The sequence below is a fragment of the Lissotriton vulgaris genome, chromosome 6 (genome assembly GCF_964263255.1).
Source record: "Lissotriton vulgaris chromosome 6, aLisVul1.2, whole genome shotgun sequence".
Taxonomy (NCBI): domain Eukaryota; kingdom Metazoa; phylum Chordata; class Amphibia; order Caudata; family Salamandridae; genus Lissotriton; species Lissotriton vulgaris.
Window position 1 is genome coordinate 1,551,081,200 of NC_141694.1, and position 16,812 is coordinate 1,551,098,011.

Consider the following 16,812-nt stretch of genomic DNA (forward strand, 5'->3'; position numbering starts at 1 on the left):
TGCGGGGAGAAAGAAAGCGGAATAATGTCATACCTTCCCATGAACCGCACTGAGCAAATAACCAACAGAATAGGTGTTTCAGCCAGCTGATCGGCCCCTAGCTGTCCCATGGACTCCGCAACTGCAACCAGCGCAATACGGCAACATGTTCGCTCACCGAGGTAAGAACTGTGGGGTCCCCGCTACCCACAGCCAAGTCGAGGAATCACAAAACAGCTGGACTGGATAAGGTCCAAGCCAACAGGAGCAACAGATGGTGGCCTCCCCCGACAAGGACAAGGCACCAGAACAAGGCTCGACCGCGCTGCAGCCTGCAGTTCTCTGGTGAGGCGCCTACCATTAAGGCATGCACCGGAGTGGCACGGCACACACCCTCTGATGGGCGGGGGGGGGGGGCAGCGCTTCGTGGTACAGAAATGCACAATCCAGCCAGAGTTGGTCGCTCCAAAGGTGCACCTCCATTAAACAGCAGCTTTGGAATCATACGGAGCACTATGCACCCCTGGAGAAGCTGGAACTGGGCAGGGAAACTCGAGAACCACAAAATGCTCACTCTGCCATCATCTAGCACCCAACCAGCCCGCAATGAAGCTCTGCAGCGGTCATCCAGCTGCGCCAGCCCGAGCGCCTCACGAAAACAGAAGTGAAACTGGAGTGACACAAACCCACTGCAATCAGATGGTGTTCCAAATTCCCTGGATTTCACGGATAATAACCCGCCCAGCCCCACACCACAACCCCGCCTAGCATGCTTGTTTTTAGTCGCATATTTTATGCCTATAACTACAGCACTTATGTTAACCTAAAGCAAGGGATTTGAAAGTGGTTCAAAACATACATTGAAATACCTAGACACCAACATATAGATACATTAGCAGGGCCAAGTTAAAACAAATGAGATTTACCTCTTTAAATAACCCTGGAACAACAACTTAGCAGCTCAACAACAGATACTGCAACACATAACAGATCGCGGGCTGTTTGACTGAACACATCCTCAAGACCAACCCAGAGCTAGCCCACTCGCCTCCACAGCCCAGCGTGCTAGCGGGCACACGAGTCACCAGGATGTAAACCCAAGTCAGGTGAGACCCATCTAAAGCCTGAGCGGCCCCCGAAGGCAATCACTGGGCTGTGGCTGCCGACCTGAATGCAAATGCCCCAGTGGAGATGGGAAACGGTCATTACATTGCATGCATAACAACACATGCGAATATAACACGCTTGTTACAACGTCTGCGTTGTTACATTGCAGTAATATTACAACGCAAGTCGTTACAACGACTTGCTGCAGGGGCACTCTAAGCTAAGGAATAGTATAATTTACTACTCCAACATCTTCCCTACTGTTGCACACACTGGAGTTGGAATAGTAAATTATACTATTCAACATCCAGCGCCCCCTATAGCAAATTGTTGTAATGACTTGCGTAGTAATGGTACTGCGGTGTAAGAACGCGGTCGTTGTAATGACCGTGTTGTAAACGCATGCGATGTAGAAGTATATATTCGTGGAGATGCGAAGCAGGAGCACAAAAAAAATTAGGTGCGCAGCTCCTTGCTGTGTCCGGGCAATGTTTAGTATTTGGGAGCGGCGAGGAAAGACAGTCTCGCCGCTTCCCATCCCTCTTTATAGGGGTGCGTTCCGGGGCAAGAAACCGGTAGGAACCAGCCAGATCTGCCCCTCTCGCCCCGGAAGCACTTGAGCGCTTCCGGGGCAAGCCATCAATTCCGCCGATCCCACACGAAGGTCGGGACTAGTGCCGGCTGCGTCATCATTGCCATCACCAGACCTGCCCCCCTTAGGCGGGCGGCGGCGATCGGCACAACTGCCATAGTCGCGGCGTGCCCGAGTCTCGGTTGTCACCTTGCTAACAGACTCTTTCTACAATTAATTTATAGGGACCTGCATGCACATGTAATTGATGTAGAGGCAGAAACTCTGGACAAGTTTCAGAAAACAGTCAAATATAAGTATTCATTATATATCAAGCTATACTTCTTTGGGCAATTCCTTTGGAACATTGTGCTCCGTATAGATGGTTGAAATTATTGAATATATACACGTCTCGTACATATATGCCATTTATGAAAAAGCTGCAGTTTTACCTCTCTCTGCACCTGCACCCACAGATAACTGATTTAAACCTAGCCTCTACCAATATTTCCATCAAATATCTGGGAATGCACTTCACTAGACAAAAGGACACTGCTATGGCTCTCAATCAGGTACTTATCCTAGAAAAACATTAAAGGGTCTTTCTTTGAAGTCGTACTTGGGACCTCGTTATCTTGCACCTCTCTCTATGATTCGTATCCGTTTTACTGCAGTATACTTTAAGGACATTAACAAAATCCTTTTGAAAAATGTCTACACTGAAAAACATTTACATATCTTCCTAAAAATAAATGTAACTTCTAAAACGTAAGATGTGGTGAATTACATCCTCTGGAAAAAAAGCTAGATAAAGTGTACTACTAGACAGCACGCACTGCTGGTGCCCCAAGGCTTCAAAGTACACAATATAAAGTAAAGAATGTTTCAAATAGTCAAGAAGTCTATACAATTCGTTCAAGAGAAACTCAAAACAATACTTTTTTCAATTCGACAAAATGATTTAATGGGTTTTGCTTGAAGCATAACGTCTTGTTTGCGGATGTTGCATCACACTTGCAGAAGACACAGAAATTGCATCCGCAATAGAAAAGACTATTCTTGGCTGTAACACGGAACCCAATGCATTTCGGGTGTGAATCACCCTCCATTAGGGGTAACTGTAATTAAAGAATCACTAATTACATATGAGGAAGAACTACAGGTTCAAACGCAGACAACACACATTAAGGAAGAAAAAAACCTGACATGCCAGCATCAGACAATGTGAACACTATTGTGTGAATACTCCGAGCAGTCTTCACATTGTCTGATGCTGGCATGTCAGTTTTTTTATTAATTTTTCATGCATTGGGTTATGTGTTCACAGGTCTGAGCAAGGCTCGCTCCAGCATTGCACGCTAAGTCTGTATTCATTTATTATAAATTTGTATGAACAGATTTAATTGGTATAATTGAGTGCAGTACTGTCATTGCTATACAGAAATATACCCACTGCCAGCTTTACCATAAAGAATTCAGTTTCATTGAGTCCCTTCTAAATAAACTCCTTCACCCCGGTTTAGCTTTCGAAAAACTATCAATGTAGCCATTTCCACTGGAAAAATGCTTATATAAACAAACTTAATCTGGCACCCTAGCCCCACCCAGATACCAAATGACCTGTGGTAAACTAAACAGGTTAAATGGGAGTCTTTGATTGCTGAAAATATCTTAACATAGAACCAAGAGAGACTCTTAATTTCTCAATGTCCTCGATATGTATATGACATAAAAGATTTCAAGTCATGCAATTTGTTGAAGCTTTCTAACGTCTTAAACATCTAAGAAAAAATACACCCACCACCATGGGCAATACCACTATTTTTGTTAAAAAGGTGGATGACATCTACAGGTCCTTTCTGACTGCACATAGTAACATGCAGGCGGCACGGTGCTGTCAAAAGGCTAATACCCTAGATACCTTTCCGCAAATCCCGGTTGATCAGTTGCTAGCACTGTGCAGTAGGATTAAGTCAGGATCTCTTGCAGATCCGCTTAAACCGGACAAATTCAGGAAAGTACTTCCTACAATCTTTGAGTCAGGTAATAAACGGATCCCTTGCCATGGCCACCATGCCCAAGGCATGGAAACAGGCTAAGGAAATTCCCCTTCTTAAAAAAACCTGCGCTCGATCTGGCCAAACCAGAGAACTACTGCTCTATTACTTTGCTGCCTTAGGTGGCAAAGATCACAGAGGAATATGTGAATTCCCTCCTGTCGGATTTTCTGACCATGAATAACACACTGGCCCCTCCCAGAATGGCCTTTGACCAGGTCACAGCACAAAGTCCAACATCTCTGGTCAGCACTGGATGAAGGGCGAATGTCGTCACTGATCCTGTTGGATCTCAGTGCCACGTTTGACACTGTGTCTAATGCCATATTACTGAGACGCCTGGAGGAAGTGGGAATTACTGGCTCGGCCCTGGAGTGGCTTACCTCATTTTTCCAAGAGAGGTCATACATGGTAACAGCCCCTCCGTTTGCCTCAGGCGGACACTCTATTAATTAAGGGGTGCCACAAGGTTCCTCCCTTAGCCCCCTTTATTTAATATCTATGTTCAACCCTTAGCTGCAGTACCCATGAGCAGGGGCCTGACCATGGTCTCCTACGCTGACGATACACAGTTGGTGGTGGCACTCTCAAATTACACTGAGCGGGACGCCCTTACGTTTCAGGGCGACCTTGAGGCGGTCGCCGGGTAGATGACCGCCAACTGTCTCCAGTTGAATTCTATATTTCAAAATAAAGACCCGATCCAATCTCGTGCTGCTATAATAGTGACAAACAGGGGGGTATTTATTGAAAACCTACTCCCCACTACACTCTTATAAACTTTATAAGGAGGTAATGCACTTAGCTCCGCTCAAATTAAAACACCTGTTCTCCCGGGCAACACCTCAGAACACCCACTCACAATGAGCCAACACAAGGTTGGTCACATACGTCCACCACAAATATTAGACGTTCCTCATAATAGAGAGAAAATATGTGCGAGAAGCAAATGATCCCTCACGGAAACACCACCATCGGGATAACTGGTATGAAATTTCCAGACAGGCCCCTGTCTCATCATCGGTGGTCACTTGCTTCTCAAAGAAAAGTGAGAGGAAAGAAAAGATGTGTCCAAAACAAATAACATATAAAGTGACAAATGGTGAAGTGCAGAAAAATCTGCTGGTGACAAACAAACACAAAGAACCGAGTGCTTAAAAACACACACAGCACACCAGTCCCTTAACCAATTTTATTCATAGGGCGGTGATCGTGTGCTCTTGAATGCTAAAAAGGCTGGTAGCTAATCATGCATACCATTACCTACTGCCAGTGCCCAGTTGAATTCTAACAATTTGGAGGTATTGTTAGTGGGAAATGACTATGGTCAGTGGAGTGAACTCTGGTGGCCAGCTAGCCTCGGCAGGGCCCCCTCCCCCAAGCATGTAGTGACAAATCTGAGGGTATGGTTGGACTCATCCCTCAACTTTTGAGTTCAGACCAAAAAGGTTGCAGGGACTGGTTTTGTACTTCTACAGGGGCTCAGACCCCTGCTGGGCTTCTTTGATGCACCTACGCGCCAGGTTATCATTCAGGCATCTGTATTGTCTAGACTTGATTATGCCTGCTCTTTATATCTGGGGCCCAATAAGATTGAAGTTCTGAGGCTACAATGGGTACAGAAAGTGGCAGCAAGAAGCCTTTTAGGCTTGCACAGGTCCTATCCAGTGTCCGAGGCCATTCACCGTCTTCTCTGGTTGCCTGTGGCCAGGCGAATTGAATTCAAAGCCTTATGTATCTCCTTCAAAGCCTTGAAACGGACCAACCCCACTATTTTGGCTAATCTCCTCTTGCCATATGTCCCTTCACGACATCTCCGCTCACAGGGTCAACACCTGGTGGTGGTCCCGCGGACACGAAGAGTTTGTGCTGGAGGCTGCTCTTTTCGCAGTAGAGCGGTCATCCCTTGGAACGCACTTCCTGCGCATATCCGTGGCCTTAGTAATATCTTAGAATTCAGGAAGGCCATGAAGACTCACCTTTTCCCTGCATCATAGTCCTTGTCCGGTCCATCTGCTTGTGTCAGTCTTTTCTTGGTATCAGCGCCGGGACGCCCCTTTGCTGGGGCAGCTGTAGCGCTTTATAAGTCTCAGTAACATAACATAACTGTGACCCCATAGCTAGGCTCACTGAATTCAACTTCATCCACACTTAATTAATACATCTGTTTTTTTTCATTCGTTTGGAACCCAACAAAAACCAGAGGACCATGGACCAGAGGGTAACGCTGCACACTGGAAAGAAACCATTTGTTGGGACCTTTCTCAAGAGGAATAGTTGATGCATGGTTTGGGCTGTCATCTTTAAATGCTCTTAATCTCCTTCTGTAACACATTTCCTTTATTCCCAATCTCCCAAAGCCACGTCGACCCCAGAACGAATAATGAGTTAGTGCTTATATATCTACTTCCTGTTGCTGGAATAAAATGAAGGCAGCCTTACCCATGAACACATTTTGTTCAGCTTCCAGCTACTTAGCCTCCTACTCAAAGCCCTACTGACATGTAACAAACTATTAACCCTCCACCCAGCAATGAGCCGTTAACCTTTAAATTCTCAGCAGAGAATTACATCATACTCTACAACAACCGGAAACACCCTTTGAATGCCTGTTGGTGGAATATGTTATGGATGGTTAAAGGATGGAAAAAAAACTCAAGCTACAAAAGTTGAAACTCTGAAAGAAGCTTGTGTAGTTGGGCTCTACATCTTTAAGAAAAAAATACTATGGACTCCTCAAGAGGTTCCTCATCTCAAGTAGTTCAGAAGCCTCTGTGACTTATTGTTACTTTGACCTCCCCAAAGCCATTTCCATAATTCCTGGCCTTGCTCCGGATTTGTCTCTGCTCATTTTGCACTATTTTATTTAATATTAAAGACCACACTACACTGATGCCGACACAGTTTATAAATGGAGGCAGAGCAATAGTGAGAGACTCCGGTGGTAAGTGGTAGCCAAATTTTGGAAACAGATTGTATCCACATCAGTGCTGTGCAATCCTTGTACAGTTTTTGAAAACAAGGACTCTACATAAGAAATAATGGGGTATTGCTTTCACTCTTTACTCTTGCACACAAGCATAAGTAAAATAGTGTTCAGGTCTCTCAAAGCATTAATATGTTTGATGAAGATAATTGTATTAGGAAAGAAATAGTAGTAAAATGATAGGATAGAGACTTTTGTAGGCTTCAGACTAATTTTCAGGACCAAGTTCCTCAGGGCACAAGTCCTAAAAAAAGAAGTGGGGGGACGCTGTCGCCGGAAGTGACGTCACAACAGGAAGTGGCGTCACGAAATGCGGCTTGCACCATCGGGCTCATTGCCTCCCCTCGCTCACCCCTTAGATGCGATTGCATCTGCGAAGCCAGCGCATGAGCAGCGTGCTGTGAGCACCGATCTCGTCCCAGAGAGGGCAAAGAGGGAAGTCCAGCTGTTTGGTAGGGGGGACGGCGTCCACCCGGTAAAATAAATGGGAGGATGCCATCCACTCGCGTGGTACCCCGACTCGAGCCCTGAAGTTCCTTCTCCAGACAAAGGCATGGAAATCAAGAGCACAGGCCTTCTGCATTTGCAAAAGCTTATCCTGCGGGCTACTAAACAAAAGTATGTTCTTTCTTGCTCTCTCCCTGGAACTAGAAATAGAGTTTTACTTCACCACTTGAACTATTTGGACTTGAGTGGAGTGGCTTTCAAAAGAGATGTAATTCTGGGAAAACGTCTTGTGAATTCCTTCTGTGAAACCGGTCTTTGTTTGCTTTTATCATTAAGCACATATGATATTGTTGCATGGTTACAACAGCTGACTACTCAAGCTTCAAGAGAGAAATGATATTTCTAGTGCAAAAAGTACGAAGTGAAATTTTATAAAGTATGGGATAATTGTTTAACTTTGACAAGGCAAAATTAGGAGTGTATGAATGAGAGGAGTATAATTGGGTCCTCTTTTCCACTATTTACTCCGTTTTCAATACAGTGATTTATTTTAAAGGTCTAGAGATAGTTAGCATGTTATTTTCATACTGTCTTTGGCTTGTATTTTTTTTTCTTGCTGTCCACTGTACTATGCTACTAATAACATGGTCAGTACTACTGGTCAATGACCCATATTATTGGAGACCACTGCCGAATTGCACTTTTGATTTTCTTCTGTTGTAAACTAAGTTGATATTTTTCAATTTATAGTTTGAGATACAATTTTAGTGAATGGTTATTTGATTTGTCTTTGTGGGGCAAAAATGCAATTTCTTTTGTTTAAATCTGTTTGAAATTTTTGCTTACTTAACAGATTCATCACCTTCAGACATATCTCGCATATGTTGTACATTTCCATTATATGCAACAGTATAAAACCGTTAATACAACGCATGTTCCTAGAGAGATACAAAGAGCTGTACGCACAAGTTAATGGCATCCCAGTGGGCTCTGGTGTGGCGTGTGCATCTTAAGTTAAGCATAACTTTACTCAAATCCCGTGTGGTCCCCGCTCGTGTTGCCATACAATCCTAAACTATGGAGGCGGGTAGTAACCTAATGAGGACAAAGTAAGATGAAGGAAGAGAGGGGACAACTAGTAAGTGAAATGCTGCTAGATCCTCCCCCATCCCATCAGGATGGCCCATCCATCTGCAACCTCATCTCTGTGGTGGCGAGGAGACCCCTGTCGGCCCATCAGATGTCATCAGGTCTGATAGAATAGTCTCTCATTCAGTGGTCAGTGGGAACCCTTCGGAGTCCCAACAGATCCTCACAGCGCAGGGCAACGTTCTCTGCCTTAGCCCAGTTAATTAAGGAGCGACGCCATGCCAGAGTCTTTGGGGCACAGATGCCTTCTAGTGTTGCCTTCTAGTGTTTAGTGATTAGGCTCTTGGCGAGGCCCAGACCTATGAAGCGTGAAGTGGCTCTGTGCTTCCTCCCCATCCCACGTACAGCCAGCAGAGTCGGACAGATCATACGACGCGTCCCTAGAGTGTATGACTGCGGCATCCTTGACTAAACCGAATGGACATGGCACGTCTCCAACTGGTGGGTGGAGCATAGGTGCCTCAAGAGATTTACCCTCACCATAGACCGCAACCTCCCAGTGCTGGTCTACGTTAAATAAAATTAATTGGATAGCGATTTCCACTGATCCCTCCAAGTCGAAGAAGACCCGCCTTTGACGCATAAAAAAATTGTGCTTTACTCCAGTGTCGAAACGACATTGTCACACTAGTCCATACGTTCTCCATGGCCCCAACCTAAAATCATATCTGGGTCATGTATTCATGTGTATTCATGTGTAAACTAATGGACGGAAAGAAATAAGCTCTTGAATCCACTACATATGTGTAACTCATGTTTATCTTATTTGTATAGCACTGTTAACTAAACTACACGTATCCCTACATGTCACTTATCCTGCACTACTGTCACTACTGTTTCGCCATAATTCAATGTTGCTTTGACAGCCATACTGATAATTATTTTGTGTAAATAAATTAGTAAATAATTCTACTTTTCACAAATTTATTTTACCTTGTGTGTGTTTCCTTCCTTTTCTCTTTGTGAAAAAATCATTTGTGGAATACTCGTAAGTGTAATTCCGAATTGTATTATATGCACAGATCAAAGAAACTGTAACTCCCCAACAGAACCACTTGTTTTATATATCCTCCCCATCACAAATAGATGAAGAATGAAGTCTCCCAGCTGAAAGGTATATCTCGCCCTGTGCAGTAGGAAATAGTATAGTCTACTTCACTCCCGTATGTAGCAAGTTTCGAGCACTGCCCGAGCATGTGTAAAATGTCTGCATCGGCTGAGTGACATCTGGGGCAGGCTGAGTCTGTGCAACAGAACTATTTATTAATGTTGGTCGGGGAAAAGTATGCCCAGTGGAGTATGAAGAACTGTATTTGACGGAAACGCTAGTTACAAGGTACACGGGAGGGGCCCTCCAGGATATCCATCCATTCTGGTTTGGTAAAGACAAAGGTCATCCTCCCAGTGTACCGGTGGAGGGCTTAGAGAGACTGCAGTTTGCTGGCGGAGTGATGCTGCAAACCATCTGACCAGATGGCCCCCGTCTCCCATGATGTGTAGATATTAAATTGCATAGTGTACAGGAGGCTCTGTGGCTACCGCACCCCACCTGGCAGATAGGGAAACTATAAGTGAGCGGTGTAGGAGGAAACTCCCTGCTTGAAGACCCTCCACTAGCTCGGCATGAGGGATCAGAGTTCCATTCCGAAACAGGTCCTCAGTGTCTTGAAGACCAACCGCTTCTCAGCCATGCAGTTCCGCAGCCGTAGTGACAATTAGGGCCCTGGGGATGCCTTGTTGGGGTACGGAGGGGGCATAGGGCTGTATAGCACGGATAATGAACAGACACCGGTGGAAACACTTATAAGCTACTGAAAGCAGCAGGTAGTCCATGCGTTTAGGGCGCTGCATGGGTGGAACAGGTACAGGAGGGTAGGGTGTGGTAAAAGAGGGAAAGTGGTAGCTGTATGCCCGAGATAGTGAGAGGCTAACCATTTGGCAATCCACTGCTCCTGCGCAGCTAAATAATAGTGCTCGAAATTAGGGGGCAGCAAGGCCGCACTGTCCAGTAGGTAGATGGAGCTTCTTAATGGAGACCCTACGTCTGGACGCCCCAGCAAATGAAATCTCAAACTATGTTTTCCAGCTTACTAAAAAATGCAGGAGATAGGTAAAGGGGCAGATTTGAGAAATAGTAAGGAAGCAGAGGCAAGATCACCATCTTAGCAAGCACAATTCTGCCTGAGCTGGATATCGGTAGAGTCTTTAAGAAGGAGATCTGAGACCGGATGGCAGTCACCGCCCTAGTTACGTTACCATCAAGCAGGTCTGCTTTATTGCAGTGTATGTGTACCCCTAGGTAGCGGAAAGTGCCAACACACCATGTTTCCAGTTCGCAATTTAGTGAGTAGCTTGGGTCTGGGGTGCTCACTGTAAAAGGGAACAGTATCGATTTTGAAGCATTGATGCGTAGGCCCAACACCGTAGCTGTGTTGATCTTGGCTGAGAGATCAGGTTGATGCAAATCTGTGGATCCTGCTGCTCCTGAGGATGCCCCCCCTTGCATCTCAGGAGGCTGCCCCCCCTATGGAGCAGCCGAGCGAAGGCGGCCAATGGCCAGCTGCTGCGCTCTTGGCATCTAGGGGAAGAGCGACTGAGTGATAGATTTCTCCAGTGGGGAGAAGGCTCTGGTGCCTCAGCACAAGGGTGGCCCCTGGTCCTGCCCCGCCGCCAACCCCCATACTATACAGCAGGCAGACTTTTGTGACTGTGTCCTTCAGTGTTTCCGACGCCTCTCATCAAGATGGGTGGGATTTGTCACTGTCTAGCAACCGGTCATCTGTAGGCGAACCTGTAAGTTCATGTAATCCTGTCTGCTAGAGTCAAAGGAGCACTCCATGCCCAGACCGGCCCACACGTCTCTATACTAGTAGTCCAGAAGCAGAAAGGCACATGCAGTAAAGGAGGCGGATAAAGTCGTGGCCTGGCGGCCCAGTGCAGCGCTCCCTCACTTCTCAATGACCACCAGAATCCTGTCTGTCCAGGTGGGCGACTGCGCTCCTTGTCAGTACAACCCCTCTCCCATATTCTTTTGCTATGTGAGTCTTTGTTGGGCCGACCTATGGAACTTAGCCCTAAAACCCCGCACCGGCAGGAATCGCAGGCTCCCAAGTGAGTGATCACTTGCAGTGGTCACATTTTAATTACTTATCTCTTCTTACGCTTAACCTTTCACTCAGGACATGTAAGGATACTATTATTGGAGAAAGGGTGGAAGACCACAAGATGCTTTGTGGCCTCTACAATACTGCTGCGGGCGAGAACGTGTTCATCTGCTGCATCAAAACGACATGGTTCAGTTTGAACCCACTGCTAATTTGACCTAGGCTGGGACTGGGTGCTCAATGACCACAGAATGTGCATGTGATTCTGAAATGGGTGCTGTCAGCAGCCCATAGAGTGCCTGACTTAAAAAAGGTATAAGTATTTACCTCACCACGCACCAGTGAGTTGTTTGCTTGTGTGAAACAGTATTGCATTAAGTAGTTGGTAGTGATTGAGGATATATATTATATATCCTTGGGTTAAATCCTGGCTGTACAGCATACACCCTCATCTGAGCACATTGGTCCACATGGGTACCAGGCATTGCCTCAGACAGCTCTACCTTGCTCTGGCGCACCGACAACAACTAACTCCCTATCTGTCGCTGCTCGTGGATTTCGAGAAAGCATTTGATTCCGTGGATTGGCAGTATCTGGAGGCGGTGTTGTCAGAGATGGGCTTTGGGCCCCCCTTTCGCAATTTGGTCAAGACCCTATACTACAAGCCGCAGGCCCAGGTGATGGTTAATGGAGCCCTCTCGCGCTCTTTCCAGATTGGGAGAGGCACGAGGCAAGGTTGCCCCCTCTCGCCCCTCCTTTTCGCGTTAGAGATGAAGTCCTTTGCTTCTCTCATCCGCGCTGACCGGCTACTCACGGGATGGCAATGGCCTGGTCTGGCGGAGGACAAGATTGCCCTCTACGCTGACAACGTCCTGAAGGACTGGGCTATTCTAAGGCCCAGCGGTGCCAGGGGACAACACCTGAAACCTTCGTGGGTTACCTGTTCCGGCGTACAAATCGCTGAGACACGGGACACTTCCTTCGGCGTCAAAGATCAACGTTTATTTACTGCAGGGATACAGAGATCGCAAGAAGTACAACGAAGTGTAGGTTCTGAGAGTCTGCTTCGAATTGCAAAAGTGGATCGCTCCTTTTATACACATTTTCGTCATTGCACAACATGGTGAACAAAAGGTTACAACTCAGTTCCCACAGTAAACTTCAAAAGGGTTGCATTCATGTCTTCAGTAGCCCGGAACATAATTACAGTAACATCGCCGGTTCCCAGCTGTAAAAATACGTTATCCCACCATTAGGCATTCCACTCTGGTTGTAAACGAGCTAAGAGAAGAAGCAGAAACAGGTGCAAGGAAGACAAAGACAGATAACAGATTGAAAAGAGTGTAGGGGCAATATCGGAAGCGTGATTGCAGGATCAAAGGATTCGAGCCTAATGCATGCACGGCTGAAACAATAGATCGGCACGGCAAGATGAGCCTTGAGCGGAGCCATCTGCCTTTGCCGTGTCATCCCCCTAGTCGTAAAGACACACTCAAAGGAACATGTGTCTTCCGCAGGGGGTTTGGGAATCCCAGGGTCACGAAGCGGACACTGTCCGTTCGCCGGCTACGTGAGGGCAAGAAACAAAATGGATGCCGTATCTAAAATGGAACCCGTGGGTTCAGATGGAGAAACCCACAAATAGGACGAACGCTGCAAAGTAGGGTAGCGAAAACACGTACACCCACTAAACTAGTCATTTGCGGTTCATAGATACCAAACTCGTCCATATTCGAACAGGTCCAAAACGTCATTACGATTCTCACGGAACCTCAGACGCTCCTTTTGCCCTCATGTAGGCAAGCACTAGTCGATATCAGAATCGATTTCGATATTCATCAGATCGTTCAGTTGTTGCTGGAACATTATTCTATCCATCAATGTTTCTTTGGTAACAGATGGTCGTCTTATACACGTTGTAGCACAGAGGCCACATAAGGCAGGACCACACTGCACGCAAAGACAACACGTGAACAGGAACGTCACAACAACCCCTACGATCATCAGAATCTTCCAACCCCAAGTCGATATCAGGCCCCAAAACCATCCTAGTAGCGTCCAATCACCTATGTCCACGTGTATGGACTCGGAGATCTTATGCAACTTCGAGATGGCTTGATATACAGTTGGAGCGTTATCAGGAATGAAAATACAGCAGCTCGAATGGATCACCTTGCACACACCACCTCTATCTGCGAGTACAACGTCTAGAACCATCCGGTTCTGTAACGCCAGAAGTCTATCCGCCTGAAGCTCCGCTGTCAGATTACCAAGAGCACTTGCAGTTATGTTAGCAGTCGATTCTACCACACGAGTCAACTGTCTCAGGTTCCTACTATTAACCATAGGTCCCCAAAACGGCAGGAAACCCTTAAAGAAGTCTCCTGCTTCTTGACCGGCAGTGTCCTCTTTGCTAATAACGCCTCTCACAACTCTAGTCTTGTGATAGTCCGAGGCAACTGTGAAAGTCGGTGGCAAAAGATTTGCGATATAACAAGTGCCCGAGAAGTCACGGGGCAAACACGTGTAAGCGCGATCATAACACACAAAATAGGTACCCTTGGCAGTCAGAAAGACAGGGGAAGAGAGCATCGGTAAAACATACGTCTCAGTACAAGCACTCTTCCCAAGCTGAGCTCTCGGATTACGACCAAGACCTTGCAAGCAGAAATTACCGAGATGGGGTACGATCCAGATCGAAGACGAGCTCTTAAGCTGTCTATCACCCACTGACATACTATACTCAGCCTCACTCAGATCCTTGTATGCTCGCACCTCTTCCTCTGGAATAAGCGATGCATCAAAAATATCTCTATCTAAATCAGCGATCGCTATCGCCAAAGACTTGTGGTACGGGCCGGGACCAAGGTCTGTAGAGCGTGGCTCTCGACGGGGGTAGGAATCTAGTGCACTACGGAACATGGTTTGGAATGCTCGAGCTGACCCCTGGGAGCTGTAAGGAAGAACCAAATACGGAATACCCTTATCCATGGTATGTGGCATTAACCCGCACACCCAACAGTTAGTAGTATTCATCACCAACTGATGCTGATGTAGGAGTTGGACAAAGGAGTTGTTCATGAATTCCGCAGGTCTAACCTGTTCATGTTGGGGCAGAAGATGAAAGGAATGTGGAGAAACAGTGGGAACAGAATTCAGTTCATGAGAAGGAGAAGTAGGTGAAGTGGAAGGCAATAACGGCTGAATTCCAAAATACACTCCACCCACCAGTAGCATAGAAACAGTTAGGAACAGCAGGAATACCTGAAACAGAAAACATTTTGTTCGCAAAACCTTATGCAGTTTGGATCTTTGCGCCGACATCCTCTCTACTTCCGACAGCTTAGAGAACTCCATCCTCTAAAAACCGTCCGTAACGTTCTTGACACACTTCGTTCTGAGTAGCGATTATCAATTCCCGGGAGTTCCCAGAAATCGACAAAAGTAACCGACCTAGTGTCAGAAACCTGCTAAACAGAAGGAAGTACCCGCACGGCCCCACGGTCAACCCGGATGATAGGTTTTCTTAAACAAACATTCAATTTAATACAAGTCTCCTAGCTGTACAAAAGAGGAACACACGTGAAAAAGAACTCAAAAATCAATAAAAAATGCAATCGTTCATAATGTTCATAGCAACAGTAGGGGGGTAATATGAATTCAAAAACGAAAGGGAATTTTATTAGTCTTTGCCACGCGATCGAAGAAAATATTGACTTCTTCCAGGTCGAGATTGCTCTTCAAATAACGGTTCAGATTGCAAAACAGTGTTCGATCGTTCAGATGATAGTTCAGAACTTGAATTCTCCAATGCTGATGATTCAACTGGTGTATCTGGCTGAGCTGAATTGTTTTCTACAGGTTGAGCATCACTGAATGGCATATAACGTGGAGGGGTCTCGGTCTCCGTTGGGGCAACTCCAGTTTTTACCCAGTTATCTGCTGGCAAGGGAAGTGGAACCTTCTTCGTATGGGTGGCGTGCACCCAGTTCTTCCTGCCTTCCAACCGAACTGCAGTCCTTGTTGCCAGCAAAACCTGATAAGGTCCCACAAATCTTGGCTCGAGATTACGTTTTCTCCCAAAGTTCCGGGTGACTACCCAGTCACCTGGTTGGAGCCGATGTCCAGGACCCTCTGTTTGTGCCGGTAGAGCTTCAAAGACCTGTTGATGAATTAAACTCAATTTTGCAGTCAGATCATAAAGATAGTCAATCAACATTGGATATTCAAGACTGTCGAAATGCCTAGGCCTCGGGACTCCCCAAATGTTCGCAGGACGGCCGAACACAATCTCATATGGGCTAAGCCCTACTCGAGAGTGCACAGTCGCCCTGGTCGATAAGAGTACTAGGAGGAAGGGGTCCCAGTGTGGACAGGGAACATATAATGCAATTCATAAGAATTAATCCAAAACAATAATTTTGATCCGCAAAGTTTTATTCACTGCGGGATCCAGTGTAATGAATACACAAAGCATAGCAAACAGTCAACTGTATTTGAGGTCATACAGTGCCCCGGGAGGGAAAGGGGAAGTGATAGTGGAGAGGTAGGGAAGTGAAGGGATTATGTGACAGTAAAATCAACAAATCAGAACACTTTTCAGGCTATAATTCGTATAGCAACAGCTGCCATAAAAAATGGCGACATTATTTATAGAAGGGCATACAACACAAAGTACAGTGTATATACAAATTTTGGCGTGTGTGGTTGCCGCAATTGGAAAGACCGTCGACGTTTCGACCCTCTGAAACTGCAGGAAGAGTTAACCTTGCTGCGGGGTCTTCATCAGGACCAGGGGGAGGGGCAGGGAACCTAATGAAACGGGTATAATAGACTTAAGTTAGAGGGTTGCTACTTCGGCCTCTAATTATCACATAGGTAGTTATGAGCGTTAGACACCATCCTAATTTGAGATGATAGCTGTAGGAATTTAGTACCACTCAAGAGTAAATTAGAGAAAAACGAGGTTTGATCGTGTCCAGAACCTGGAGTAGGGTCTGAGCCTAGGTTGATACAAAGGTCCAAGCACTTGAGTGGGGAAACCGGCACGGTACAAGACGGCCAACCACTCACACAGTAAGGAATACAATGGAGAATACCAATAGGGGAAAGCATAGACTAAATTTACAAAAGGGGACATGAAGGAGCCTGATTGCAAGTTCGATTACGACTAACATTTAAAACAGCGTGCGTCCAAGATTTACAAAGAAGGACATACCACAGGGTCAGAAGTCCTCCGTGTGGTCTTGGGGTTAATTAAGGCAGTGACGGTAGTGAGTCTGCACCTAAGGTAACGAGCATGGACTAATTAGGGGAACACTCACAAGAGAGTAAAAGCGTTAACCGGTTGGGTAAAGAGAGGTGATGCTTACCGATAGCGGCGTCATGCACTCAATCAGTATTCGGTCGATT